The sequence below is a fragment of the Cricetulus griseus genome, assembly GCF_003668045.3.
Source record: "Cricetulus griseus strain 17A/GY chromosome 1 unlocalized genomic scaffold, alternate assembly CriGri-PICRH-1.0 chr1_1, whole genome shotgun sequence".
Classification (NCBI taxonomy): domain Eukaryota; kingdom Metazoa; phylum Chordata; class Mammalia; order Rodentia; family Cricetidae; genus Cricetulus; species Cricetulus griseus.
Window position 1 is genome coordinate 194,362,943 of NW_023276807.1, and position 26,101 is coordinate 194,389,043.

A 26,101-nucleotide genomic window follows, 5' to 3' on the forward strand; every position below is an offset into this window, starting at 1 on the left:
TCATGTCCTCACCAAGAGCAAGAATCTTAGAGGTCAGACTGCCCACTGCTACCCACCTGGGGCAGAATTCCCAGTCTTTGGCTTCCTCCTGAAGGCAGGTAAGAGAAGGGAACTCTCCTTTCCTCTAGTCTGGGGCCTCCCTGGCATTCCTGGGGAGTGTTGGCCCAGCAGCCTCCCAGAGCCTGAGCATCCACCTTTTATCAACATCAGGTTTTGAGGTCCCTAGCCCCTCTCCTGGAGCAGGTCCTGGCAACATGATTATGGACACCCTTTTACCTCCACACTGGGCTAGTACCTCAGGCAGAGTGGTTATATCCAGTATTCTTGCAGATAAATGGACATCCATGGCTTGGGTGGGGCTCTGGACATTAGAGTTGTTGAGGAGGCACAAGTCAAACCACTATGTCCCCTGGTTTTCCATCTTGGTAGGAGCAGAGTATGTGACTGGGACCACCATTTTGTCAGCAAGCTTTGTTTTTTTTTAATTTTTGCATTTATTTATTATGGGAGGGCAGCATGTGCCACTGCCTAGTATGGAGGCCACAGGAAAGCTGCAGAAGTCGTCCCTTCACAGTGTGAGTCTCAGGGATTGAACTCAGCTCATCAGGTTTGTCAGCAAGCCACCAAACTAGCTGGCAGCCCCACTCAGCAAGCTTCTTTAGATAATGGCAACTTTGTTTTTCACAGTCCACTGGGGGCATTGCATCCATTTCCCAGATAGACAAACGAGGGCCTATGGCAGGAACTCAGGCATCTTTCATGGTTTCTGTTCTGCACAGGAGAAAGGAAGTTGGTTTTTTTCTATCTCTGGGTCAACTTTTGCAGCATCTGGGGTGCCTCCCATCCCACCCCATGCTTCTCAGGTCTCATAATAAAAATGCTTCTCCAATGTGTTCTAATTCTAACTGTCATTTTAGGACCCATATCCTCTACAAGCCAGCTTCTTTTTCTCTCTTGGCAATAGAACTTCTGTGGTATAGGAACATGTACAAATGCCTTGAGCACCTTGCATTGCTGTGCATGCTTCTTGGTGATTCTATGCTGTCTGGAATGCTCCATCATCTCTTGCAGGGTCCGTCTTGAAGGCTGGCCAAAGCCGAAGGATACAGGTATCAGGGGGTTAGATGCTTCTTGTGTGAGTCACCACTGGGCGGCCACACCCTGCATGGTTCTGTCCTCCAAGCAGCTCCAAACATAACAGAGTGGGATTTCAGAGATCCACTTACTGCCTGCCTGCCCCCTGGGGGAGATGGATCAGCGCAAGAGGCCATCTACAGACAGGAATCAGGCTGAGTGTCACACTCACACTCAAAAAGCCTCAGATTTTGGATTTTCAGATTAGGGATGCTCAATTTGTACAGACTGTTTCCCGTAGAATGGGTCCAAACTATCTTCCTTCCTTCCCCTTCCTTCCCTCCTTTCCCCTTCCTTCCTTCCTTCCTTCCTTCCTTCCTTCCTTCCTTCCTTCTTCCTCCCCTCTTCTACCCTACCCTTTACCCTCCCTCCCTCCCTCCCTTCCTCTCTTCCTTCCTTCCTCCTTTCTTCTTTTCCTTCCTTGGCGGAGCTTATGTAGCCCAGGCTGGCCTCAAACTCAAGCTCCTCCTCCTCGGCCACCCAGATGCTGCTAGGTTACAAGCCTGTGCCAACATACCTGCCAGGCTTTGCATTTCTCTACTTTGGGGCTTGAAGGCTGTAGTAGAACCACCTCAAGCCTTCTAGGAACCAGAACACACACCCCCACCTCATCATCAGGACTTGTCAAATAAGTCATTGCTTTTGAGGAGTGAGTCCCAGAGAGTTCCTGAGGGCTGGGAGTGGAAAAGGGCAGAAAACAGATGACGGGCCCAGGCCTGGAATGTGATCTGGCCTTTCTCCTGCCTGGGAGGGTGGGTCTGGTGATCTGCTCTAACCTTGACCCATTGAAGCAGAATGCCACAAGATGACAGGGGCCACACCGTCTCAGGCCACGGGTCCTTGGTGTTTAGAACAGACTGGATGGCACAGATCCTGCCTATACTTCTGGGCCCTGGGAACCTCTGCCTTCCTAAGGGAGACAGACATGTGGGGAGCTTGATAGTGCTGGAGCCAGGGTAGCCAGAGTTAAGTCTCTTGAAAAGAAATTCAAGAGTGTAATATTTGTTTTATTTTATATTTTTTTATTTTCTTTTGAGACAGAGTCTCACTAAATAACTCTGGAACTCACTGTGTAGACTAGGCTGGCCTCCCATTCACAGAGATCCTCCTGTCTCTGCTCCCCAATTGCTGGGATTAAAGGCTCACATCACTCTACCAGGCTTGATGAGTGTGATATTTTAAATAGGGGATATGGCTGAATGGTAGAGTGCTTGTCCAGCACATGTGAGGCTCTGGGCTCCCTAGCATTGTAGCAATAAATAATGCGATATTTCATGGACCTGCAAATTATAGTTCAGCAGTATGCTCCAGCTATAGTACTATAAGCCTTATGTGACAGATGGGGAGACTGAGGCTGAGTTTGTGATCGCTCAAAGATCTTTTTCTTGGAACTACAGGATCAGGACCACAACCACAGTTCTATGGTGTCAAAGCTTCTGAGCAACAAGACTCTGTGTGTCAGACAGACATCTGAGACCCAATGTAGCCTGTCCTATCCATGTTTTGAACCATGATAGGTGCCAGGTAGGGAGGGATGAGATACTTCTGACCTCCACCTACATTCTTTGTGTTCTTGGGCTGTCACAGAGCCTGCCACTGGGTGTCCTGAGCTGCTTCATTTCCTCCCATATGAAATGAGAAGCCTGATGTCTGCAGGTTCTGATGCTTAAGGAAGCTGACACTCACTGGATAGATCTGGGGGTCAGCCCCGGGCTAAATGCTTGGGGAAGCATTTTTTCCTATGGATCCCTTATCCCGGAGCTGAGATTTGACTCAGAGCCAAGTGTAAAGTGAAATGTTTTCTAATTTGGTCTCAGATTCAATTTCTCTTTGTGGCCTTCTGGTCTTAAAGTCTAGGGCTTCAGTCACAGTGGCTTCCTGGAGGAGTAACTAGAAGAACAGGTGGAATCCCTGGCCTGTGGAAGGAGGGGTCAGTGTCCTGCTGTGTCTGTACCTGATCTGACTTGGTTTCCTGGGTCCCAGCAGCATGCTCTGGAGCTCAGCTTAGCCAAGCCTAGAAGGCAGTTAGGGTTGCCTGGAGCTCTAGGCTTCCTTCAACACACTTGGTCCATCTCACCCTGTATGGTTCCCTGCATGTCTGCTTCATGATCTTACATTCCTGAACATGATGACCTCTGCGCCTGGCATGTTCTGCCTGCTTGTCCTTATTTACCTCTGCAGTGCCAGCACACCTTTCTCCTCGGCTGCATTTCCCAGGTGACTGGCTATCATGCCCTCCTGTAGCTGTTCCTGTCATGACCTATCCACCTGCCCCCAGAGATCTCTGTGCCCTCTGTCTCTGTCTCTCTCTCTCTCTCTCTCTCTCTCTCTCTCTCTCTCTCTCTCTCAGTTTTTTGAGACATGGTTTCTCTGTATTGCTTTGGAGCCTGTCCTGGAACTCACTCTGTAGACCAGGCTGGCCTTGAACTCACAGAGATCCACCTGCCTCTGCCTCCCAAGCGCTGGGATTAAATGTGTGTACCACCAACACCCAGCTCCTGTGCCTACTCTTTTGACCTTGTATTTCTAGTAATTTTTCCAAGACCACCCTGGGAATAGGGTCATAGCCAGACTTTGGGCCCACAGAGAAAGGTCCTGCCTTCTTGCTTGGCTACCAAGTGATGCTTAAGCAATTGGCATGAGAGTAGGCATGTAAATGTCCTGTTAGAATGAGGGACAAAGAGGCTGGTCTCAGACAGGTGGCTCTGTTGTAAGGCACAGAGCTCCCAGGGACTTGGGAACTGCTTGTTCCCTTGGGGAGTACTCAGAGGCCCTCATGCCTGCTGTCTAGATAGTATCTTAACCAACCTCCAATCTGATGCACCTGGAGACTCCAACTCTATAGCCCAACCCCAGGTAGGGGTTTATGTATGTGTGCATACACGTGCATGCGTGCGTGCGCACGTGCATGTGTGTGTGCGTGTGCGTGTGCGTGTGTGTACTGGAGGGAGGAGGATTCTGCTTCCATTTATGTCCGGATAGCAGCTCTCATGCTTCAGGTGCTGCCCTTAATCTAGCAGAGGCAAAGGCAGGTGGATTTCTGTGAGTTTGAGGCCAGGTTGGTCTACAAAGTGATTTCTAGCATGGTCCAGACTACATAGAGGGGCCCTGCTTAGAAAAAAAAAAAAAAAAAAAAAAAAAGCATTTACTGGATTGTCAGCTCATTTACTCCCCACCAATCTGGTGAGGAAGGCTTGTTTAAAAGAACTGGCAGCGCTGAAATGCTAAACAATGAGTCTAAATAACCCTTCTCGGGTCTCACAGCCAACACGTGAAGACAGGGGCTACACAGTCCAGCTTTCTGACTGAATGAAATGCAGATGCACAGGTATGGGGGCTTTCAGAATTGTAACCAAGGCAACCACAGTGCTTGTTTATAGCTTGCCAAATAACTTTCTAGTACCACTTCATTGACTCCCTATGACAAGCCCCCCAGGAGATCCACCCTATAAGCAAAGTGAAGCAAAGTGTGGAACTTGAACAATGTCACTCAGTTATTAATTAAGGATGGAATCTAGGAAGTCTGACTTTGGTACTTACAAGGACATGGTGACCAAATCTCCCAGTGTATAGGATATGGAATACAGTAGGCACTCAATTAAAAACCCTACAGAGGAATTAGCCTCTGGACCTGTAGGCTCAGCTTTGTCTCCATGACTGCATCTGGTCAGGCCAGATGTTGATGTTGGTGTCTTCCTCCACTGATCTCTGCCTTACATTAAGTTGAGGCAGGGTCTCTCCCTTGAATCCAGAGCTCATGATTTGGCTAATTTAGCTAGCCAGCTTGCCCCAGAGATCTCATCTCTGCCTCCTGTGTGCTGAGGTTATAGGCAGGCTGCCATTCCCACTCAGCATCTGTGTGGTGCTGGGCATCTGAACTCTGGTCCTCAGGCCTGCATAGCAAGTACTTTATCCACTAAGCCATCTCCTCAGTCCATCTTGATTTTCCCTTTTTACTGTTGACTAGTATTCTAGTCAGTGGGGATAGTGTAGGTTTTTTTTTTTTTCCCATTCACCAATCAATATATGCATGACTTGTTTTCACTTTTAGGATTTTTTTGAACAAAACACTTGTGAGCACTAATTCATAATTGGGCCTACTGTAGATGAATATGTTTTCATTTCCTTGGATCAATGCCTAGAAGTGGATTTGTTGGGTGAATAGTAAGAATATGTTTAATTTTGTAAGAAATTGGTGGGATTATTTGTAAGAAATTGGAGATATTGCTCTGTGGTGATACTTTGTGATCTAAAATAAAGCTTGCCTCAGAGTGTGGAGCTAGTCACTCTAGTTAGCCATAGATGCCAGGCACTGGTGGCACACACCTTTAATACCAGCACTTAGGAGGCAGAGGCAGACGGATCTCTGTGAGTTCAATACCACCCTGGACTACACGAATTTGATCCAGTCTAAAGAGAAACAGAGCTAGGCAATGGTGGCTCACACCTTTGACTCCAGTATTTGGGAGTCACAGGCCTTTAATCCCAGCACTAGAGAGGTGGAGACAGGAGTGATATGGCTGGCGGGGGGAGAAATATAAGGCAGGAGGAGACAGGAGCTCATGGCATTTAGTCTGAGGATGTGTAGGGACAGGATCACCGATTTGGGCTGAGGATTCAGTAGAAGTAAAGAGGTCTCTTTTGTGCCTGGCTCCTTTACTTCTCTGACCTTTCAGCATTTACCCTGATTTCTGACTCCTGGTTTTTATTATTGAGACCTATTAGAGCTCATGCTACATTGCCCTGTTGCTCAGAGCCCTGGGTCCAACCCCTAGCACAGCATAATCTGAGCAGTGCAACACACCTCTCTAATCCCAGCATTCAGGAGGTGGGGGCAGGAGGATCAGAAATTAAGGGTAATCTTCAGCTACATGGCAAGTTTTAGGTCAGCCTGAGCTATCTATGAAAAGGGGAAGAAAGGAGGAACAGGCAAATTCTGTTTCATGTATTCACACCACTTTTGCTACCAGCAATATCTAAGAGTACCATTTACCCCATATCCTTTATTAATATTCTGATCAGTGCATAGTGGTAACTGCTGTTGTGATTTTCAATTCCACAATGACTGATGATGCTGAGGAAATGGGACATTTCTCATTTGTATCCATCTTCTTTGAGGTATCCATTTGAATCTTAGGCCCAATTTGATTGTGTCACTGGTTTTGTCATTACTGAGTTGAAAGAGTCTTCATGTAAGTTCCTGATACAAGATCTTTGTCAGATCTGTGCATTACAGGTATTTCCCTGTACCTGGGTTATATCTGGTCATTCTCCTAACAGAATCCCCTGAGGAGAAAAGCCTGTGTATAGTTAGTGCTCCCCATGTCATATTTAAGACAACCTCCCAGATTTTCTTCTAGATGTTTTGTGATTTTAATTCTTGAGGTTGAGATGCATGCTGACTGACTTTGACTCTATCCTTGTGTATTGCCTGAGTGAAGTAGAATCACAGTTCATACAAACAGCCATGTGTCTCACTTATTATGCCTGGAACTGTTTGACTGTTGCTCTTGCTTTGTTCTTAGTATACCTTCTGCTTTTGGGGGGGGGTATGTTGTTTTGTTTGCTTTTTTGAGACAGGATTTCTCTGTGTAGCCTTGGCTGTCCTGGAACTCATTCTGTAGACCAGGCTGGCCTTGAACTTACAAAGATCCACCTGCTTCTGTGTCCCAAATACTGTGGTTAAAGGTGTGTAGCATCACTGCCTGGCTTTTGGGGTTTTGTTGTTGTTTTCTTTTTCTACCTTTTTTTACTTTAAATTGGTACTTTATATGTTTCATTTTCTCTTCTTTTTTCTGTTTCTTTCTCCTTTCTTTTTTCCTTATTTCCTTTTCTTTCTTTCTTTTTTTGAGACAGGGAATCTCTTCTTTCTTAAAATATCAATTATACTTTGTTTAAAGATAGTTGACCTAGGGTTCATTTTCTTCTCTTCATTTACAGATTACTCTCCAATCCCATCCTCCTGGCTCCTAGAAACATCAGGCATGCAATATACATTTGTAACTATTCTAACACTGCTTTCAAATAATGTTACATTGTGTAACAAGCTATAAGTATCCTGTAGTAACAAAGTATTCCTGGCTTCTCCCTTATCTCTCCTGTGAGGTCTTCATTTCAGCTCCCACAAATATGATCATTGAGTACTTTGTTACTATTTTTTTGAGTAAATTGTTGTATCAATTGTGAATAAGAAAAATTTTCTTTTTCCTCTTCTTATTCTTTCTTCGTTATTTTCCCCTTCTTTGTGTAGCCCCAAGGCTTTGACTTAAATAGTTTTCTTTCTAGGTAAAGAACTTCCTTTTGCATAATTTGTGTGGTGAATGTATGTGTGTGGTGCATGTGCATGTGTGTGCAGGTGCACACATCCATGTGCCTGCATGCAGAGGCCGGAACAGGATGTTAAGTGTCTTTCTCTATCCATCTTCAGTTTATTGCCTTGAGGCAGGGTCTCTCACTAAACTGGAAACTTGTCATTTGGTAAGGTTGGCTGCAGGCCAGTGAGCCGTCTGTTTTCAATGTCCTATGCTTGAGTTACAGGTATGTGTAGCCATGGCCACATTTTTATGAGGGTGCTGGGAATTTGAACTCAGGTTCTCAGGCCATCTCCTCAGCAATAAACTTCATTTTACATATCTTGCAAGGGTGATCTAGTGTAGACAGATTTCCTCGGTTTTTGTTTATCTGAGGAAGTCTTGTCTTTTCATTCACTTCTGAAGGATAACTTGGCAGGAAACAGTATTTGTAGTTGACAACTTTTTTCTTTCAACTCTTTAAATATTTCATCTTACTCCTTCAGAAATGATGTCTGAGAAGCATGATTCAATCCTTATCCTTGTTCCCATACATGGGAGTTTTCTTCCTTTCTTTTTTGTTTCTTTTTCTTTGGTTTTTCTGGAGAAAGAGAGAGAGAGAGAGAGAGAGAGAGAGAGAGAGAGAGAGAGAGAGAGAAAGTACACTCATTCTTTTTAGCTTCCTGGGTCTGTTTATAATGTCTGACATTAATTCTGGGACATTCTCTTGTCATTAATGCTTCAAATATTTTTTCTTCTCCTCCCCATTACACATGTAGCAAGTGGTCTGAAGCCCTGCAATTTGGATATTCTGTTCCATTTCTCCCATCTACTAGACTCTTTGCAGTCTAGTTTTGGAAGTTTGTATAGTTGTGTCCTCAAGCTCAATGATCCTTTCCTCTACTTTGGTCCACCTCTTAATGAACCCTTGGAGGCCATGGCATGATGTTGACTGCCATGTTCTATCACCTTCTACCCCACTACCTTGAGACAGGGTCTCTAATTGAACCTATAGATAGGCTGGTGGCTAGCAAGTCCTGGTATCTCTACCCCCACTTGTAACACAACACCAGTGTTACAAGTGTGCACATGGTCATGGTAGATTTTTACATGGGTATTAGGGATTTGAACTCAGGTTCTCATGTTTGCATGGTAAGTGCACTTACCCACTGAGCCACAAGACAACCCCACCTGACTATCTCTTGGGGCTCAAATCTTGGGAAACCGGGTCCGCTTTCCATTACTTCTAGATTGTCTTTTCTTAAATGCCACAGAAATGGAACCCAGCAGCATGTAGTCCCTGTGTCTGGCTTCTTTCCCTTACCATATTGCGGGTGAGAGTCTCCATTCTTCTGTGTGTGTTTTAGTAGCTTGGTCTTTTTTTTTTTATATCTAGGTAATTCTGTTAATCCATTCATTTGTCATATGTGTGTCTGTTCAGGGCTAGCACATGGTGAACCAGTAGATGGATGTTAAATGGCTGAATTGATAAATGATGGCTGAAGGTAGATAGACACTCCTTTATAAATGGTCAGAACCAGGCTTTGATGTGAATCGGAAGGGACAAGATGATGGCATTGTCATTAGTTCTGGATTGGGACAGGTGGTTCCTGCCCACCCACCTTGAGCTGCCTGTTTTGCTGAGGGACAAACTACTCTCCAAAGACCAGTCAGGCAGATAGGTGGGTCAGGAAGGAAAAGAAGACTGTGGCAAGGTAAGAGTGGAAAGGGGTAACCAGAAGGACAGTCAACAAGAGGTACAGGCTCAGACAGGCTTCCTAGAGAAGCCAAGACCTGCTATGGGGGTATCTATCAGCCCCTGGAGGGAAGAATGTCCCTGCAGGAGGAACAATCATGTGAAGGCTCATGGGTGAGGCATGCAACAGGCAGGAGGAGCAAGGCCAGCTTGAGTATCAGAACAGTCAGAGAAGAGACCAAGGAAGTCCCGGGGCAGATGTGAAGAGCCAATAAGTCACATCAAGTGTGACTTTTATTAGGAAGACAATTGGGACCATTGAAGGTATTTAAGCTGCAAAGGAATATAATTAAGGCCTGCTCATCAGTGAAGAGGGAACTAAATGAGTAGAGGCTGGGGTTTGGAGAGGTCCAAGCAGCCTAGATTTGGAGAGAACAGTTTCATTTAGATGATTGAAACCAGTTGAAAGGCTGTCATACCAAAACTGGAACTACATCGTTCTCTCTCTCTCTCTCTCTCTCTCTCTCTCTCTCTCTTTCTCTCGTGTGTGTGTGTGTGTGTGTGTGTGTGTGTGTGTGTGTGTGTGTGCATGTTTTGTGAGAGCATGTGCCTGTGGAGGACAATCTGTGTGTCCTTGTCATTTTCAGGAATGCTGACGTCCACCTCCTTTGAGACAGGGTCTCTCTTTGACTTAGAGATAACAAATTGGGCTAGGCTAGCTTATCCATGAGTCCCAGGGATCTTTCTGTCTTTGCCTCTCTGGTTCTGGAATTACAAATATGTGCCACCATGGCAGGCATTAAAGAATAAAAAAGCTTTTTTCTTTTATTTTACATGTTTTAGTGTTTTGTTTCCATGTATGTATGTGTACCATATGAGTATTAGGTAGCCACAGAGTCCACATGAGGATGTCAGATCCCCTGGAACCAGAGTTATCGGCAGTTGTGAGCCACCAAGTAGGTGGTGGGAACTGAACCCATGTCCTCTGAAAGAGCAGTAAGTGTTCTTAACTACTGAGCCACCTCTTTAGTCCCCAAGTCTGGCATTTATATGTGGGTTCTGGGGATCAAACTCAGGTCTTCATGCTAGGAAGATAAGCTCTTTACCCTAACTGAGAAAGTCATCTTCCTAGCCCCGGGACTGACCTTATGTGAGGTGGAAACAGTGAACAGAGACAGGGTACCAGATTTGGGACTTGGCAATAGAATAGATGACAGTTCCGATCTTGGGAGGAAGAGCAAGTAAAGAGGATGGGGTGGGACATGGAGACAATGGGAAAAGGTGGGAACCAGGAGAGTCATGTGTCTGAAACACCTTCCAAAGGAAAGCCAAGGAGATAGCTAGGCATTTGGGACTGGGAAGGAAATCAGGCTAGACCTACAGACCTGGGGTACATTGGAATGCAAGGTACCATAAGATCCAATCTTGGAAGTTCTGTAGTACTCCTGCTGACCTAGTCTATTGTCAAAGGAAGTTGAAGGCCAACTGCAATCAAAGGATGCAAGAATTTATTCCACCTCTTGGTTAGGAAGATCTTTCAGGCAATGCAGGAGACAGTGAGCTAATATGAAAAGAACAGATGGACCCAACAAGGCAGCAGCAGGTGCAGGACTCATGGTGCAGGGCTCAGGGCACATAGGTGAGGCTTGACTTTAGGGAGGGAAGGGTGTGGGAAAACATTACAGAAGGAAAGGGCCAGCTCCCATTTATGAAGAAGATCTGAGCTGCTGGATCAGCCACAAGGTTTCCAGTGTCATGAAGCCCTTTGAACTTGTCCCTGCCCTCATAGGACAGACAGTGGGCACATACTTTACTGAGGACTTATAAGTGGCCTTAATCAGTTCTCCTGATGGCCCCATAAGGGCTGTCTATTGTGAAGTTTGCTCTATAGGTGAAGCCATGAAGGATCAGGAAATCTCTCTCCAAAATCCCGTGCTGACTGCACATAAAAAGTTTGCTCTTTTCTTTCTCAGAATCAAGAAGATGTCCCTATAACTCTATGCTTAGAGGGGAGACCTCATAGTGGAGGAGAATTTCACTAGACCCCAGGAAAGGGGGTCAGAATGTGGGGAACACACTTGGCCAGTGATAAGATGGAGCCAGAGACTATAGGTTCAAGTTCCTTAGAAGTAGGGCACAGGGACTAAGGAGAAATAGCTACTTGCAAAAGCCATGGGCTAGTGACCACCATCCTCTCCATTCCATATCACCATACACGGTGATAAGAATAAAAATAATTTATGTCATGTGACTGCTTTTTAACTAGCTGCTTTCAAGACTTAAGACCAGGATTATAAAAGGCATGCATTTATAAATTATTGGTCCAGAGCTCATAAGCACATATCCTTTGTAGCACTTTAGATTAATTTATTGTCATTCATTGCAGCTGTCTGTGATGTAAACCTTCAGCTATAAATTTGTACCATAGTCTGACACACCATTAACTAAGGTGCTGCCCGAGCCAGAGCACATAGTAAAACATTCCAATACAGTCTCTGTAGGGACGAATGTCTCCCTTCTCCCCATTCTCCCTTCTGCTCTCCCCCCATTCTTGTCTTTCTTTTTTTCTTCTAGTGACTGGCAGTATGGAGAGAAGGCAGGTGCTTGAGAGTTGTGCTCATTGTGCTCACAAAAGAGTAAATGAGGGCTGAGGAGATGGCTCAGTCTGAGTTTAGATCCCCAACATCACAGAGAAAGCCAGATACCAGTGCTGAGAGGGGTAGCCTCTCACTGACTACCCATCTAGCCAACTGGGGAGCCCTATGTTCAAGAGACCCTATTTTAAAAAATACAATGGAAAGTGAGGTGGGGAGACACCTGTTGTCAACCTCTAACACACACACACACACACACACACACACACACACACACACAGAGAGAGAGAGAGAGAGAGAGAGAGAGAGAGAGAGAGAGAGAGAGAGAGAGAGAATAACTGAAAGCAAGACACACTGTGGCCTGTGGACCTCCACAGAACTCAGGGGATTCTATTGCACAGAGAGGGCGTGGCTTGTCTAACACAAACAAATGACAAGGCCTGAGAATTCCACTCATCTAGAAGCAGAGAATGCACAAGGAGGAGGGAACAGGCAGAGGAAGAGGAGGGCTTGGGAGCAGAAGCGATGTAGAGGAAAGTGGGGCAGACCTAGAAGAGGTAAGGGACTAAGGGGAAGATGGATGCCGAGTAGTGTCATGAGGTGTGCTTTAGTGAGAGCTGGTCAGCCCCGGGATACCTGAACTCACATCCAGCCCTGTGGCTGACTGACTAGCTGTGTGACTTTCAGCCTGCCAGTAGCTCATGTGCCCTTGTCTCAGGTTCTCTACTGGAAAAGGAGCTTTTACTGGTTCAGGGGCCCTGGTTTTGGTGGCTACACGATTTGGGAGTGGGACATGCTGAAATAGGATGCAGGGGCTGCTATGCTGAGGTTAGGCCAGGTGGTGGGAAGGTTCTAGAGTGCTGCCTGGTGGGTGTACAGGCAGCCACTGCCCCAGAGGCCAGCTGTCAGAGCTCTGCAAGGGATGGAGTGGGACTATGGGGTGCACACATACTTGGAGGCATCAGAACATGTGTTCTGGGAGCATGGGTGCATGTTCCTGCCCTGGCCTGCAGAGGACTGCATATGTTCCATTCCAACCTAAGACAGGGGTAGGCACCGCCTTCTCCAGCTCAGCCTCCTTCCTCAGCCCTGGGAGCCCCAACCACTCAATGTCTGGTCCTGTAAGGAGGCTATGGATATCTGGATGACCTCTCCTGATGTATCTGGTATTTTTCTTGTACTCCCGGGAACAGGGGTCTTTATCAAACCTTATCTACCTACCTGCCTTGTTCTTCCACAGCTTCCGGGTGAGAAGCCTAGACTGTATGGCATCAGGAGTGACCCACAAGGATATGGATAGGAAGTGTGATAGTCACCCTAACAGCTTAGTCACACAACAGAAAATAAATGAAGGCCCTCCTCGCAGGATTGTTTCTGAACACACTGTGAGCCTTCATTTCCCCATACCCATCCCATGCAGGCATTAGCTGGAATCCTGGGCTCCAGAATGCTGCAGATCTGTCTGTATACCCTCATGATTTTTTTAGGCTAGGCCTTTGGGTTTGATGTTGCTGTCTCCCCACTGTGTGCTGGTCTAAGGGGTCACTGGAGGTCATAGAGGCAGGGTCTCTGCCTATTGGCTTTTGGGGCTCTGGGAGCCAACCCCAGCTTACCTAGGTAGTAGAGTGAAGAGGTGTCATGTGAAGACACGTCTGAATGTGTGGACATTCCCCTAAGAGCCCATTCATGAACATGGCTCTGTAAAGTCTTCGTGGGGTCTTGAAGGTAATCCCTGTGCCAGCTGTGATGTGGTCCCCAATCCAGCTGTGTCCATGGTCTAACTGGAGCATCTGCCTTGTACATGTTATCACGGAGGGTGTGTAGACCCCCGGCACCAGGAGGAGAGTGAAGGATTGGGACAGGCACACCTCTGACCTGTGACTTCAGAGCTCAGCCCTGGAATCCAGAGCATCCTCTCTGTGCTGATGCTCCCGTCTCCTCTTATCTGCAGCCAGACCTCGAAGAGCCAAGAACCAGTCCTATTAATCAATTATCTACTGCCTGAGCTGAGAGCAGGGCTGCCTGGGCAGATAAAGTCCAGGGGGAGGGGAAAAGAACATAGGTTCAAGAGGGAAGCTTGTTCTTTTACCTAGAGCTGCACCTCATAATTGCTGTGCTTTGCCTTATGCACCCCAGTATGTACATCTTGGGGCACATGCTTCACCTCCTTCTTGCACAGCCCCATCCTACCTGCGTCTTTGTAGGCATCCAAACCACAACCACACCAGGATGCCTCTGGCCTCTCACATCCCCACACAGGGACACATGCCCACAGAGATGCTCCACCCACCCACCTGAGCATCCCTGTCGTATGCTTCAACAGTCATACACTCTGTATACACATGCACATAACAACATCACACTGGTCCAGGCTGAGGGTGTGTGACTCCTGAGGTGGCATGGCACAGACAGAATGGAGGTTTCTAGGGGCAGATGGACCCACTATCTGTTGGAATTGGTTGGTTTGGTCTGAGTTTTTGGCCAAGATGTTATTAGAACTAGTTTCCAGTCACCATCTAAACTCACTGACTATATGTATGGAACCCTGGACAAGCCCTGTCTGTCTGCATTTGTACCTCCACTTCCTCATTCCTGAGATGAGAGAGTCACCAAGCTTGGGCATTCTCAGGCCCTAGCCCTTAGCTGGCAGGGTCATGCTTTGTAGGTGGAGAGTACGTGTATGGGGTTCCATTTGCTGCTATTGCTGTTGACTGGCTTGACAGATAATTACCTGGAAGCCCTGCCTCCATCACTTGGTGCTGGGCATTTGAAACTCCCCATTCCTGAACCCTGTCACTTGAGCCCTGCCAGAATCCAACCCTTCACACAGGTTGGGCTGTGGCAAGAGCCCAAGAGGTCCCACTGTGCCCTCAAGCCCTACCCATCTTGATTATGGTTGCCTTTTCTATTGACACCCAGGAGCCTCTTCCCAGGCTCTTGGGACTGGGGTACATGTTGGGGTTCTGGTATTTTTGTTTTCTTTGTACAGGTTTTCATAAGTATACGGTGGACAGTCTAAGGGAAGACAACACCATACATAGAGGCTTGAGGAGACTCAGTTATAGATAAGGGATATGTGTGGCCAACGTTTGGGGGCATGGAAAGATGTGCATATGTAGGGGAGTGTGTATGTGTGTGTGGCGGTGTGTCAGTCAGCAATATCAGTGTTGGGAGTCAGATGGAAGCAGGAAAGCTGGAGAGGTTTGTTGTGTGTGTGTGTGTGTGTGTGTGTGTGTGTGTGTGTGTGTGTGTGTCCTATAGATGTCTGTGTAAACATGGTCATTATCTTGATTAGCTTGTGAATGTGTGTAGTGTAGGAGTATTTGTGTCAACGAGGAAATATAATGTGTGTGTGAAGGGTGGCTGCTTCTGGTGTCATTAATGTGTGGTGTGTGTGGGACAGGGGTACTTCTATGGTGCCTGGGGGGAAATGTGGCAGTCAGGTGTGTCCATCTGTGTGTACAATGTGTGTGGTGTATCCATTTTGCATGAGTTTGGCATTCATGGGTATGTCTGTACTGCAAACAGCAAGGTCTGTCAGTCTGCCAGATTAGGGAATGTGGTGTGTACATTGTGTGTTATGTATGTATCGAGGGCTGGTTGTCTTTGTGTTGTGTGATGGTATAGTATGTGTATGTTTGTGGGCAGGTTGTCTGTGGATTGATATATGTGTGGTGTGTATCATGTGTGGTGTGTGTAATGAACATACTACCTATAAGTGGGAATGTATGTAGTATGTGTCTATTGTATAGGGTGTGTGGGTCTGTCATCTACAGGTGTGGGTGTATGGTATGTCTATATTGTGCTGGCTGTATGTCTGTGTAGGAGACATCATCTTGGGAAAGTTTGTACTTTATGTGTATTGCGTAGGGTGTACATGCTGTGGGCAGGCTGTCTATATATGTGTGTGTCTGTGTGTGTGTGTCTGTGTGTGTGTTGTGTGTATGTGTCCATATTTATACCATATATATATATATATATATATATATATCATAACACATATAATGTGGGATGTTTGTACACTGTAGGCAGGTTGTCTGTAAGTGGATGTGAGGTGTGCTTGTTTATATTGGATGTGCATACTATGGGCTTGTTATGGTCAGGTTGTGTTTGTATATGGGTATGTGTGGGGTATGCGTGTTGTGAGCTTGTTATGGGTGGGTTGTGTGAATATGGGTATGTATTATGTGGGGTGTATATGTTGTGGGCATGTTATAGGCCAGTTGCCTATGTGGCTGCGAATGTTTTGTGGGTATGTTGTTATCTTCTGTGTGTATGTGTAATGTGTATTATGTGGGGTATGTATGTTACGGGCAGGTTGTCTGTGTGTGGGAGTGTGTGATGTGCATATCTTGTGGGGTTTGTGTCTGTGGTGGGTAGGCTGTCTGTGGGGTGTGGGCTTTTCTGTGGCTTTGAGTATGAGATCAGCATGCCTTGAGCATGTGGGCGCGTGGGGAGGTAGGAGCAGGCAGGCAGGCAGGCAGGCTGACGGCCAGGGCCTCCCCCACCCTGTGCACAGTGGCTGGGCTGACAGCCGGGCGGAGAAGAAAACTAGACGTCAGGGAAATCAGTCAGAGACAAATCGATTCCCTTTAGAGGTGAGAAAAAGCAGATGCTGCGGCTGCTGGTGGCCTGTTAGGCTCCAAGCCACATCCATCTCAGCCCGCCCCTATTCTGCCGGCTGCCAACGCCCCGCCTTTGTTAGGGGCTCTGCTGTGGGCCTGCTTCCTTACTGTCTTGCCAGCCTTTCTGTAGCAGGGCACCCTCCTACATGGGGTGCCATACTGGTGCCGGGGTGTACGTGAACCTGCACGTGAGGGTGCATGTGCAGACAAGGCACTGGAGAGTCAGAGACCTTGTCATGGATCTCATCCCTCGGCATGAAGTCAGAGACTTCACTGACTCTCCTGAGGACATCCAGGGAGCTGGACAAGGCTGGACCATAGATATGGGCTCTTTGGGCAGTACAGTATGCAGGTCCCAGCAGTAGGGATCTATCCTGAGACCAAGGGCAAGCATCAGTCCCCAAACCCTGATGCCTGCCAAGTGGCCCTGAGTGGCCAGGCTCACAGGCTCAGCTCAGCCTTTTAGCTTCACTCACTAAATGGGTGTCACATGCCCCTGGACTGCAAACTAGACTCAGCTGTCTGGATAGTTGCCAGCACAGTTGAGGCCTGACTCTGCCCGGATCTTGGTGATTCTTCAGCTGTCAGGTCACCTGGATACCAGTCCCTGTCCTCTGCACCCCTTTCCCCACTAGATCTCAACAGCCAAAACAGATCAGAGAGCCAGGGCCAGACCTCTGGCTACCTAGGGACAGGGACTCTCTTACACGTGGCGCTAGCTTTCTGAGCTCTTCTGTCCAGATCCTGGGTTGACTACATGGGTCTGACTTCAGAGAACTTGGCTGCTGGTTGGGAGATACACAGTGCCTCCCCTGGGACTGGGGTGCAGGGAAACACATTGGAAGGCCTCCACATCCCACCAGCTTCCTCCTCCAGGCTGGGGACATTAACTGAAGCTGATCTCTCTGTGGGAGCACTCTGCTTCTGCCTGCCCCCACAGCTCTTCCTAAGAACTGTCCCTGAGTTCTGAGACTTTATGTCCTTCCCTAGGGACCAATAGCTCTGTGAGCACTGCTGTCCTCCCTTCCTTCTCGCTCAGACAGCAGGCTTTGTCTAGTACGTTCTATAGTTTAGCATGAAACATTGAAGGGGATGTTGCCCAGCTGGGCAGCTGGTAGGGGTAGCCATTTCTGGGGTTTGGTTTCAGCCATGCCTGCACTGTCAGGGATCCCCTCTTATTATGCTCTGCCTGCCTGATACTAGCCCTTGAGACTCATCTCAATTCCCAACTTCCAGGCACATTCTGACACATCTCTACATTCTAGAATCTGGGACTTGCACCAACAGACCTGGGTTCCTACTTTTGGCTGTGTGTCTGCAGACAGATACCACACATCTCTGTGCTTTGTATCATCCTCTGTATTGAAGGAAATAGAGCCTTGCTCACCCCAGAGGAAGTCAGAGCAAGTAAAGAGCACAAGAGCTGCTGGGAGTAATTGTTATAAGAAAGCTTGAGGGGGACCTTGGCAGATTCCAGGGTAGGTGAGGATAACTGAGGCGGGGGACAAACCTACAGGCAGATAGAGCTTAGTGAGAAGTTTTATTAGAAAAGGGGAGGAGAGGAGGATGGAAAGAGAAAAGAGGTAAAGAGACACAGAGACAGAGAGAAGACAGAAGAGAAGAGGGAGACAGGAAAAATCCTGGGAAAGAGAAAGGGAAAGAGAAGAATGGGAAAGAGAGGGCAGGGAAAGAGAAGAACGGAAAAAGAGAGCAGAGATCCTTCTTTTAAAGGGGTCCTCTGCACCTGGGCTGACCTACTGCCTGAGTGCATTCTGCCATGTGACAGGGGCAGGCCAGCATAATGCCTGAAACCTTACAGTAACAGCTGTGTTTTGGATACTGGTGGCAGGGGGCTGGCTCATGGGAGTCTTTCCAGTGCCCACCCCTGGTCATGATTCTCATTGTCCAGCCAGATGAGAGAGGCCAAGAATCAGTCTACAAACACTGATTGAAACCAGTTTGGGGGCCAAGCCTTGCTGAGAGCAGATAGCAATTGACATAGTGCCTGGCCTATAGGATGTATTCAAAGACATGACTGCTGAAAGAGTAGATGGATGTGAGCATGGCTGTTGCTGGGTGTCCCCTGCTTCCAGGGAGGTTCCAGTCTCACTGAGACCTGTTGGGGTATTAGGCATAGGGTGGGGACTAGACAGTGAACTTCATTACTGCCTCTGTATCTCAGAAAACTGAGCTCAGGGGGTGTGACCTTGATAGTTCTGTGATACTAATATTTTAATAATAATGGGCAGCTGAGGCAGGTACAAACATGCCTAGACTGGCTGCACCTAGCTCCAGGCCAAGCCCCAGGCCAGGCCCTTCTGTAGGCAACACTGCTAGGCCTCCTGAGTGCTCGTCCACTGTTCCCTGAGCTATGCTCACCAGTTTTGTGGTAATGGTGAGGGACCTGATGAGCAGTTGCTGTCTCAGAGCCAGGGTAGAAGAGAAAGTTGTTTGGGTTGTGCTCCAAAGATGGCAAGGGACAGAGGAGCACAGGAGAACTCAGGGACCAAAGGGCCTACCACTGAGAGAACTGAAATGGATGAAGCCAATGGGTTGCAGAAGAGCTGGAAGTGTACTGTGGAACTTTCTAAAGCCAGATTATACCCTCGTTAGCAAGTCCCTACAGCTGCAGCTGTGTGCCAGGCAGCATACATTGCCCTACATCTGTCTGTGACACTGAGTCCTCCTATCGTCTCCCCTCTGTGGGTGAGGCCTGAAGGTCAGGCCCTGCTCTTCACACATATGGCCTTTCTTTGGCCATGAGAATCCCCTTGGCCTCCCTCCAGGCCTTGCAGCAGACCCTCTTTCCAGGCTGCCTGATCAATTCCAGGTCCATGGCCCAGGGTCATTTAATGTCTCCTCAAGGTCTCCCAGACCATCTCACTCTGCATTAGTTGCCTGTAGGCCAGGCTCCACCCTTTATCCAATCAGCAGTCAAGGCCAGTGCACTTCCTCCAAACAGCAGTTCCTCCAAACCTGGCCTTCCTGGATTCTGTTTCATTGTTAGAGTCACTGAGGACCCCAAAGAGCTTCTGCTGTGTGTGTGCTTATGGCTCTTGATATTTATCATACTAGAAATTATAAAATATTATTTCTTTAAGAGCACCAACAATTTGCCATTGCATGTTCATGTAAAGTTTTTGATTGTTTGGTTGTTTTGTTAAAGAGAGTTTCCCTATGTAGCCCTGGCTGTCTTGGAACTCACTCTGATCTCAAACTAAGAGATCCACCTGCCTCTGCCTATGTCTCCTCTCAAGTGGCATTAAAGGTGTGTACCACGTATCTGGCTTGTATTTTTGTAAACAAACAAGCAAACCATCACTTTTCTGGGGGGTGTGGAGATGACTCAGTGGGTAAACTGCTTGCTGTACAAACCTGATGACCTGGACTTGGATTCCTAGCACACTTGTGGCATGGTCTTGTAATCTCAGCACTTGAGGTTAGAGATAAGATGATCCCAAGGCCTTGTTGGCAAGCCAGTATAGCCAAAACAAGATTCAGTGAGAGACCCTGTCTCAAGAAATAAGGTGGAGAAGTGATAGAGGAAGATGCCTTTTTTTCTTTTCTTTCTTTCTTCTTTTTTTTTTGTTTTGTTTTGTTTTGTTTTTTCAAGACTGTAACTTGCCCTGTAGTACCAGGCTGGCCTTGAACTCATGGAGACCCGCCTGCCTCTGCCTCCCGAGTGCTGGGATTAAAGGCGTGTGCCGCCACCACCCAGCACAAGGAGGACATCTTGATGTCAGCCTCTGACTTCCACACCTGTGTGAGCACATCCACACATCCACAGGCACATTGTGCTGCATATGCTCACAGAGGCACACAAACCTAATTTAGGAAAATGAAGCAACTTCAGCAGCAGAGTACCACTGATTTGCAGTTGTCATTCCCTTTTGTGATTCTCTGAAGCCCAGACAGCTGACTTCTTGCTCCTGCTTCTATATTTATGCTTCTGACATCACTTATCACAAAGTTCTCAAGGTCCCACTCTAGGTCGAAAAGGAGAAGGTATAAAATACATATTGGCCTTCTATCTTTTCAGGCCCCTGAGAGAGCTAGTATCTTAACAGTGCCCAATACTGTTATAGGACCTAGTAGGTATCCCACAGAAGGGAGACAAATGCCATAGGAAGCTTACAAAAAAAAAAACCCAAAGCAAGTCTTGGGTTCTGGAGCTTGGCAATCTGAGCCTGCAGGTATGAGAAGAATGCATAGCTACTGCCTCTAGGAACAGCTATGGTGAGGGCAGCCATAAGCATGACTAGGGAGCAGAAAGGATAGGGGATGCTTTCTCAGTGCCTTTTCAAAGGGGTAGGGAGAGTTTCCAGCCAAAGCTAAGGTCGATCTTTGGGGTCCTGAGACCCTTTACAAGCTCATGGTCTTACCTCACATAGCTAAAAGTGGGGTTGCTGACCCAAAGCATCCTTTTGTGTTGGGAGTTGAAATTGTGTTCCTCCGGTTTCAAGATTGCAGAATTGTGCCTTAGTTCACAGAGGCCACACTCCCCTCCTTCCTTGATGCCTGGCTACCTCTGTCTCTTGGGTCGTGTGTGGGTACTTGGAGTGAGTGATGGACAGGGAAGGTGTAAATGAGGTGTCTATGAAGGACTTCCCAGCATTCCTATAACACCACGAGGGAGGCACTGGGCAGCTTGCCTTGGGGAAAGATAATAGAAGCCCCATCCAGCCTGGATCCCCTCTGTGGGTGGAACAGGAGAAAAAAATCCTCTCCATGGCCTGGGGCCTTTTCAAGATCTTGAGGTACATGGAGTTTGGAAGGCCGTGTGTTCTTTAGAAGGTATAGTTCCTAGCAGAGAGCTAGCAGACAAGGGCTTGATGACAGAGGTTTCAGCTCTGACACCCCCCTCCCCAGCTTTCCTACTTTCATGGTGCCTCAGTTTCTTCATATGTACTGCAAGGATGATAGGCAATAAACCCACTCCTGTGGTGAAAAGGAACAGAATCAAACACAGGATAGGTTATTAAATGTGGTATATTTATTAAGAAGGAATACTCACACAAGGAGCCAATAACCAGATTGGCACTCAGAGAAGCCCAGTCCCAGATGCCTCCCAGACCTGGCCTGAACCCCGAGAGAGGGCGAGCACCTCTCCTCCCCGCTCTTTATCCCACCCCTCTATGTACCTGTCTGTGACCATGCCCAAACGGACATGGTTGGTGGTACAGGTATCCAGGGTCTCTCCCTACACTGTGGTGGTGTGAAGGTAGGGATAGCAAAATGTGAAAAGAACAAAGTGTCAGGGAGCAGAAATGGGGCCAGCTCCATGAGACACAAAATTAGTTTATCTCCCTGTTACTGCCATGGACTAGGCCTGGGTCACAGGAATTGCTCAGAAACATCCCTAGGTGAAAGAATAAAAAATTGGAAGCTAAACTAGGCGGTGGTGGCACACGCCTTTAATCCCAGAACTCGGGAGGCAGAGACGGGTGGATCTCTGTGAGTTTGAGGCCAACCAGGCCTTCAGAGTGAGTTCCAGGACAGCCAAGGCTACAAAGAAACCCTGTCTCAAAAAGAAAAAAAAAAAAAAGGAAAGCTACTGTGACTTAGGTGATGTCAGTTCCTTCCAGGGCAAGGAGGAATTTATTTTACATGTGGAGAAACCAAGGTCTAGAGGGAGAACAGATGGGTTTAAGGTACATGGCAAGTTAGTGACCAAGCTGAACCTTGAAGTGAGGTTTTGTTACCTTCATTGAAGTTCTCGGGGAGGTGTTGGGCCCTTCTTCATATGCTTATATACGTGTGCATATGTGCATGTCTCATGTCTCAGGAAGTCAGGGTCTCTTTCCAGGGCTTTTTTTTTTTTTTTTTTTTTCTGATGGAAGGCCTGTCATGGGCGAATGGCTTTGTTCTACTTACTAGGGTTACTGTATAGCTGGAATTCTTGTAGGAAAATGGCACTTCCAGGTTGAAGTTCTGCTGCCATGCAGCCAAGTGGCTCCAGCTCTTATTTGACAAGAGCATGTCTGGAGGTGGCTAGCAGACTAGCCAAGGTGGGATTGGAACAGTGTCATGCCCTTATGCCTCCCAGAGCTAGAAGGGTGCTTTCTTACCCTCCTGCTGGCCTTTCCCAAGCCAGGGCACCAAATCCTGGCAGCAGGCTTGTTGTGCAGTGGCTGCTGGAAGCCAGCTATTCCACTTGGATCCAAGAATGACTCCCAGTGTGGCTAGTGGAGCACCAAAGCAGATATATAGTAACAGGCACTGGTCATAAACAGAGTTTCAGGTCTGCCCAAGACACCTGAGTCAGAATCTCTGGTGGTAGAATCTGGCCACCCATGCTCATGAATTTTCTTCCTATGTTGAGCAAAATTTCAATACTGCTACTTTACCCCGCCCTCAATAATAAGATGATCCCCACCCCACCGGAGAATCCAAGGGTAACAATAAAGAGGTGGTATTCCCAATGTGGTGCCAAAACCCTTGCTTATCTTACCATCCACCTGCCCACCCACATACTTGTCCATCCATCCACATATTGTGGTGATATATTATTTATGATTTATTAAAGCTTGCCTGAGGGTTCAGAATGCAAAGCTAGCCATAAGCCATAGAGTCAGGCAGTGGTGGTAACACCTTTAATCCCAGCAGCTATATTAGCTAAGCATAGAGCTAGGTGGTGGTGTCGCACACCTTTAGTCCCAGGACTTAAGAGACAAGTAGATGGATCTCTGTTAATTCAAGGCCACATTGAGCTACACGAAATTGATCCAGTCTTAAAGAGAAACAGCTCACACAAAGGTGATCTGAGCACTTGGGATCACATGCCTTTAATCCCAGCACTAGGGGGTTACAGAAGGAAGAAGCAAAGGGTCTCATGTGGAAATTTAGTATCCAGACAGGGAGATCTATTGCCTCTGAGACAATTCATGGAGATTGCTTCATACTCTGAGGATTCATGGAGGCAGGATCACCCTTTCAGTCTGAGGCAGAAGAGCTAGTGGCAGACTGCTTTGCTTATCTGACCATCAGTTTTTATTTTTTGTGTTACAACCTATCCATCCATTCACACACCCATCTGTTTATCCACCCATGCATTTATCAACCTACATACCCACTCATCCAATCATATATCTATCCATCCATTAATCTACCTATTCACCCACTCTTCATCTACCCATCCATCCATCCATCCATCCACAGTCCATCCATCCATCCATCCATCCATCCATCCATCCATCCACCCACAGTCCATCCACTCACATGCTTGCTTTGATCTAGTACTGATACTTGCACCTAGAAATTGAAATGGGAAAGCCCCCACTGCCAGCTTGTCTAGAAGTACCAACCATGTTTCTCTGTCTCCCTGATTGCACAGGTGAACTGGTGATTCTTTAGACCAGTCATTTGTATGTGTCCAAACATGTGACTAGAACCCAAGCCTAGGAAGCCACTGTGGAACAGTGTGTCCAAACAGCAGGGATGAAAAAGGATGAGTTTGTGCCAGGTGTTTTCATGAATGTTACGGTGTCTCATCTCCTTAACCTGCCCTCTCATCCTGGTGTCATCATTCTCATTTTACAGATGGGGCAACTGAAGACTGAAGACTCAAAGGCTATAAACCCTGGAGAGTCAGAGCCAAGACTCAAGTGTGGTCAATTCCTCTGACCCCAGAGTCCAACCCTATCCTTTGCTCTTGGTGTCCCTTTTCTTGGTAGGTCTGTTGGAATTGAAAGGCAGATTGATTTTGGAATTCTTATAATTACCTGTGCTGCCTGGACATGAGTGGACTGCCTGTAAGGTGTTAAGCTTCCTGTCACTGAAGCTGTACAAGGAGAGATAAGGATCCCATGGCTGTGGTGGTGGCCTTGCGTGAGCACAGGAGCAGGATGGAGATGGGGTAACCTTAGGGCCTGTTCCTGGATCAGGGCCTTGTAGATGGAAGGTCTGTAGCCAGCTGCTTGTCTGTGGATACCCTGAGGGGTCCCTGCCAGCTCCCAAGCAGGAGATGTGTCCAGAGAGCTGTAATTGGAGCTGGGGCCATAGGCCTGAGAGGTGCTTGCCACAGTGTCAAGTGCAAACACGCCCCTGTGGTGAGGACCTGGTGAGTCAGTCTCTCAAATGCAATGCTTGCCTTGAGTATCATGCTCCACCCCAGCCTCAGGAGGAAACTAGTGTCTGGCTTTCACATGTGTTGTCTCCTCTGGGCCTTTCCAGAGCCTCAGGAGAGAAGAAATAGTATCAATTATGAAGAAGTAGAATCTAGGCTCCCAGTGTCATGTGGCTTACTCAGGGCCATCTTGCCACAACAGATGGGACCTGGCCCTGCCTTCGGGAGTGCCTGGTTTAACCTCCTGATCATTCTAGGGGAAGATATGGGAGCCAAAGATGGGCTTCAAGAGGCCAGGGTCATAAGAAGCAGAGGTCTGGGTGGGTCCTGGATTATCCTAACTGACCATGCCATGCCTTCCATTAGCTTTTCCTGAGCAGTCTATGAAGGGTGGGTCCCTGCCTTCCCTGCTAAGCTGGTGGGCAGTGCTCAAATTTTGTATGTGCACAACCTTGGCCATTCCTCCCACACAGAGGTTGGGTCTCAGATTTAACTGAGCCGTGGGTGTGGCAAAAGAAACTCCAGCCTAGCTTCCTAGCTTCCATCATGTCATTGGAACACTTGCTTTTGAAGCCCTTGTTTGAGTATGAAGTGTTCCCTCCCAGGCTGCCATGTCCAGAAGAAGCCCAAGGTACAGAGGCCATGCCAGAAGCATGATGGCCCACAGTCCCTGAGAAGCAGTCGTATGGCCTTTCTGGATGCTGGAGTTTTCCAACAAGGCTCTAGACACCGTGGAACAGAACCACACCATCTTTGCTGTGCCCCACCCGAAACCCAGGCCCACAGAACTCGACACATAATTAAATGTTCTATGCCTGGAGAGTTTGAGGACTTAATCATGTAATTGATGGCCGAGGCAGCTGAGGCAGGTGAGACATGTCATGTGGTCCCCACGGGAGCCCCCTCCAGGCCATTTGCCCCATGTTTAGGAGTTAGGTTGAGCTCCCATTACCAGTGTACAACATTGCTTAAACTAGAGGTCATGAGACTGGGGACTCTGCATTTCCTGGGGGTTTGGATTTCAGCTTCTCCTGCCCAGACTTCACTGTGAGTCTTCTGTGCCCTTGGGTGGATGTGACTTAGACTTCTAATCCCCGTTTCCCCCTCTCTGAGCTGGGAGGGCCTAGGCAGGTGAGTGAATTCAGCCTCTATGGTTTGTAAGCTAGGAGGACCCATCTTCCTTCCTCACAGGCCACTGTCAGAGCTGAGTGTGGGGTTACAAATGCTCATTGTCCCTGAAGTCGCCCTCTTCCTAGCACTTGGGGCAGTGTACAGAATTTAATCATTTATGTTCTCTGTTCCTCCCAGTAGTTCCGTGGGATATGTCAGTCAAATGAGGAGACTCAGGTGGGGCACATATCCCTGTGGATGGAATGGACTCCAGGCTCAGTGTCCTTCTACTCTCGTGGTATTTCCCTCCATGGTCTCTAAGGATTCCTGGCTGCCTTGCCTAGTCCCAGTATCCCTTCTGCTTCCTCTTGCCTCTGCACTTCTGGGAGCTGTCACTTGGGTCTTTTTGGATAGCTCCCTTCCTTCTTGGGTCTCCAGGTCCTCATTTATGGAAGGAGGGAGTCTGGGCAGGTGGCAAAGGGCTTCTTCAGCTCCAAGAGTCTCAGGTAGGTTTCAAATCTGAGAGTGGCTTGTCTAAGATGCCTTCTTTTCCTCTCCTGGTGGACCCAGATATTCTGTGTCTGTGG

The 26,101-nt window shown here is 47.6% G+C and overlaps 1 long non-coding RNA gene across 1 annotated transcript; it reads left to right on the forward strand.

Annotated features, from left to right (window-relative positions):
• On the forward strand, positions 1–25,267 carry LOC118239610. The gene is made up of 3 exons (XR_004772227.1): positions 1–98; positions 23,879–24,008; positions 25,010–25,267. It is a non-coding gene; the product is annotated as an uncharacterized LOC118239610 (long non-coding RNA).
• The last annotated feature ends 834 nt before the right edge of the window (positions 25,268–26,101 follow it).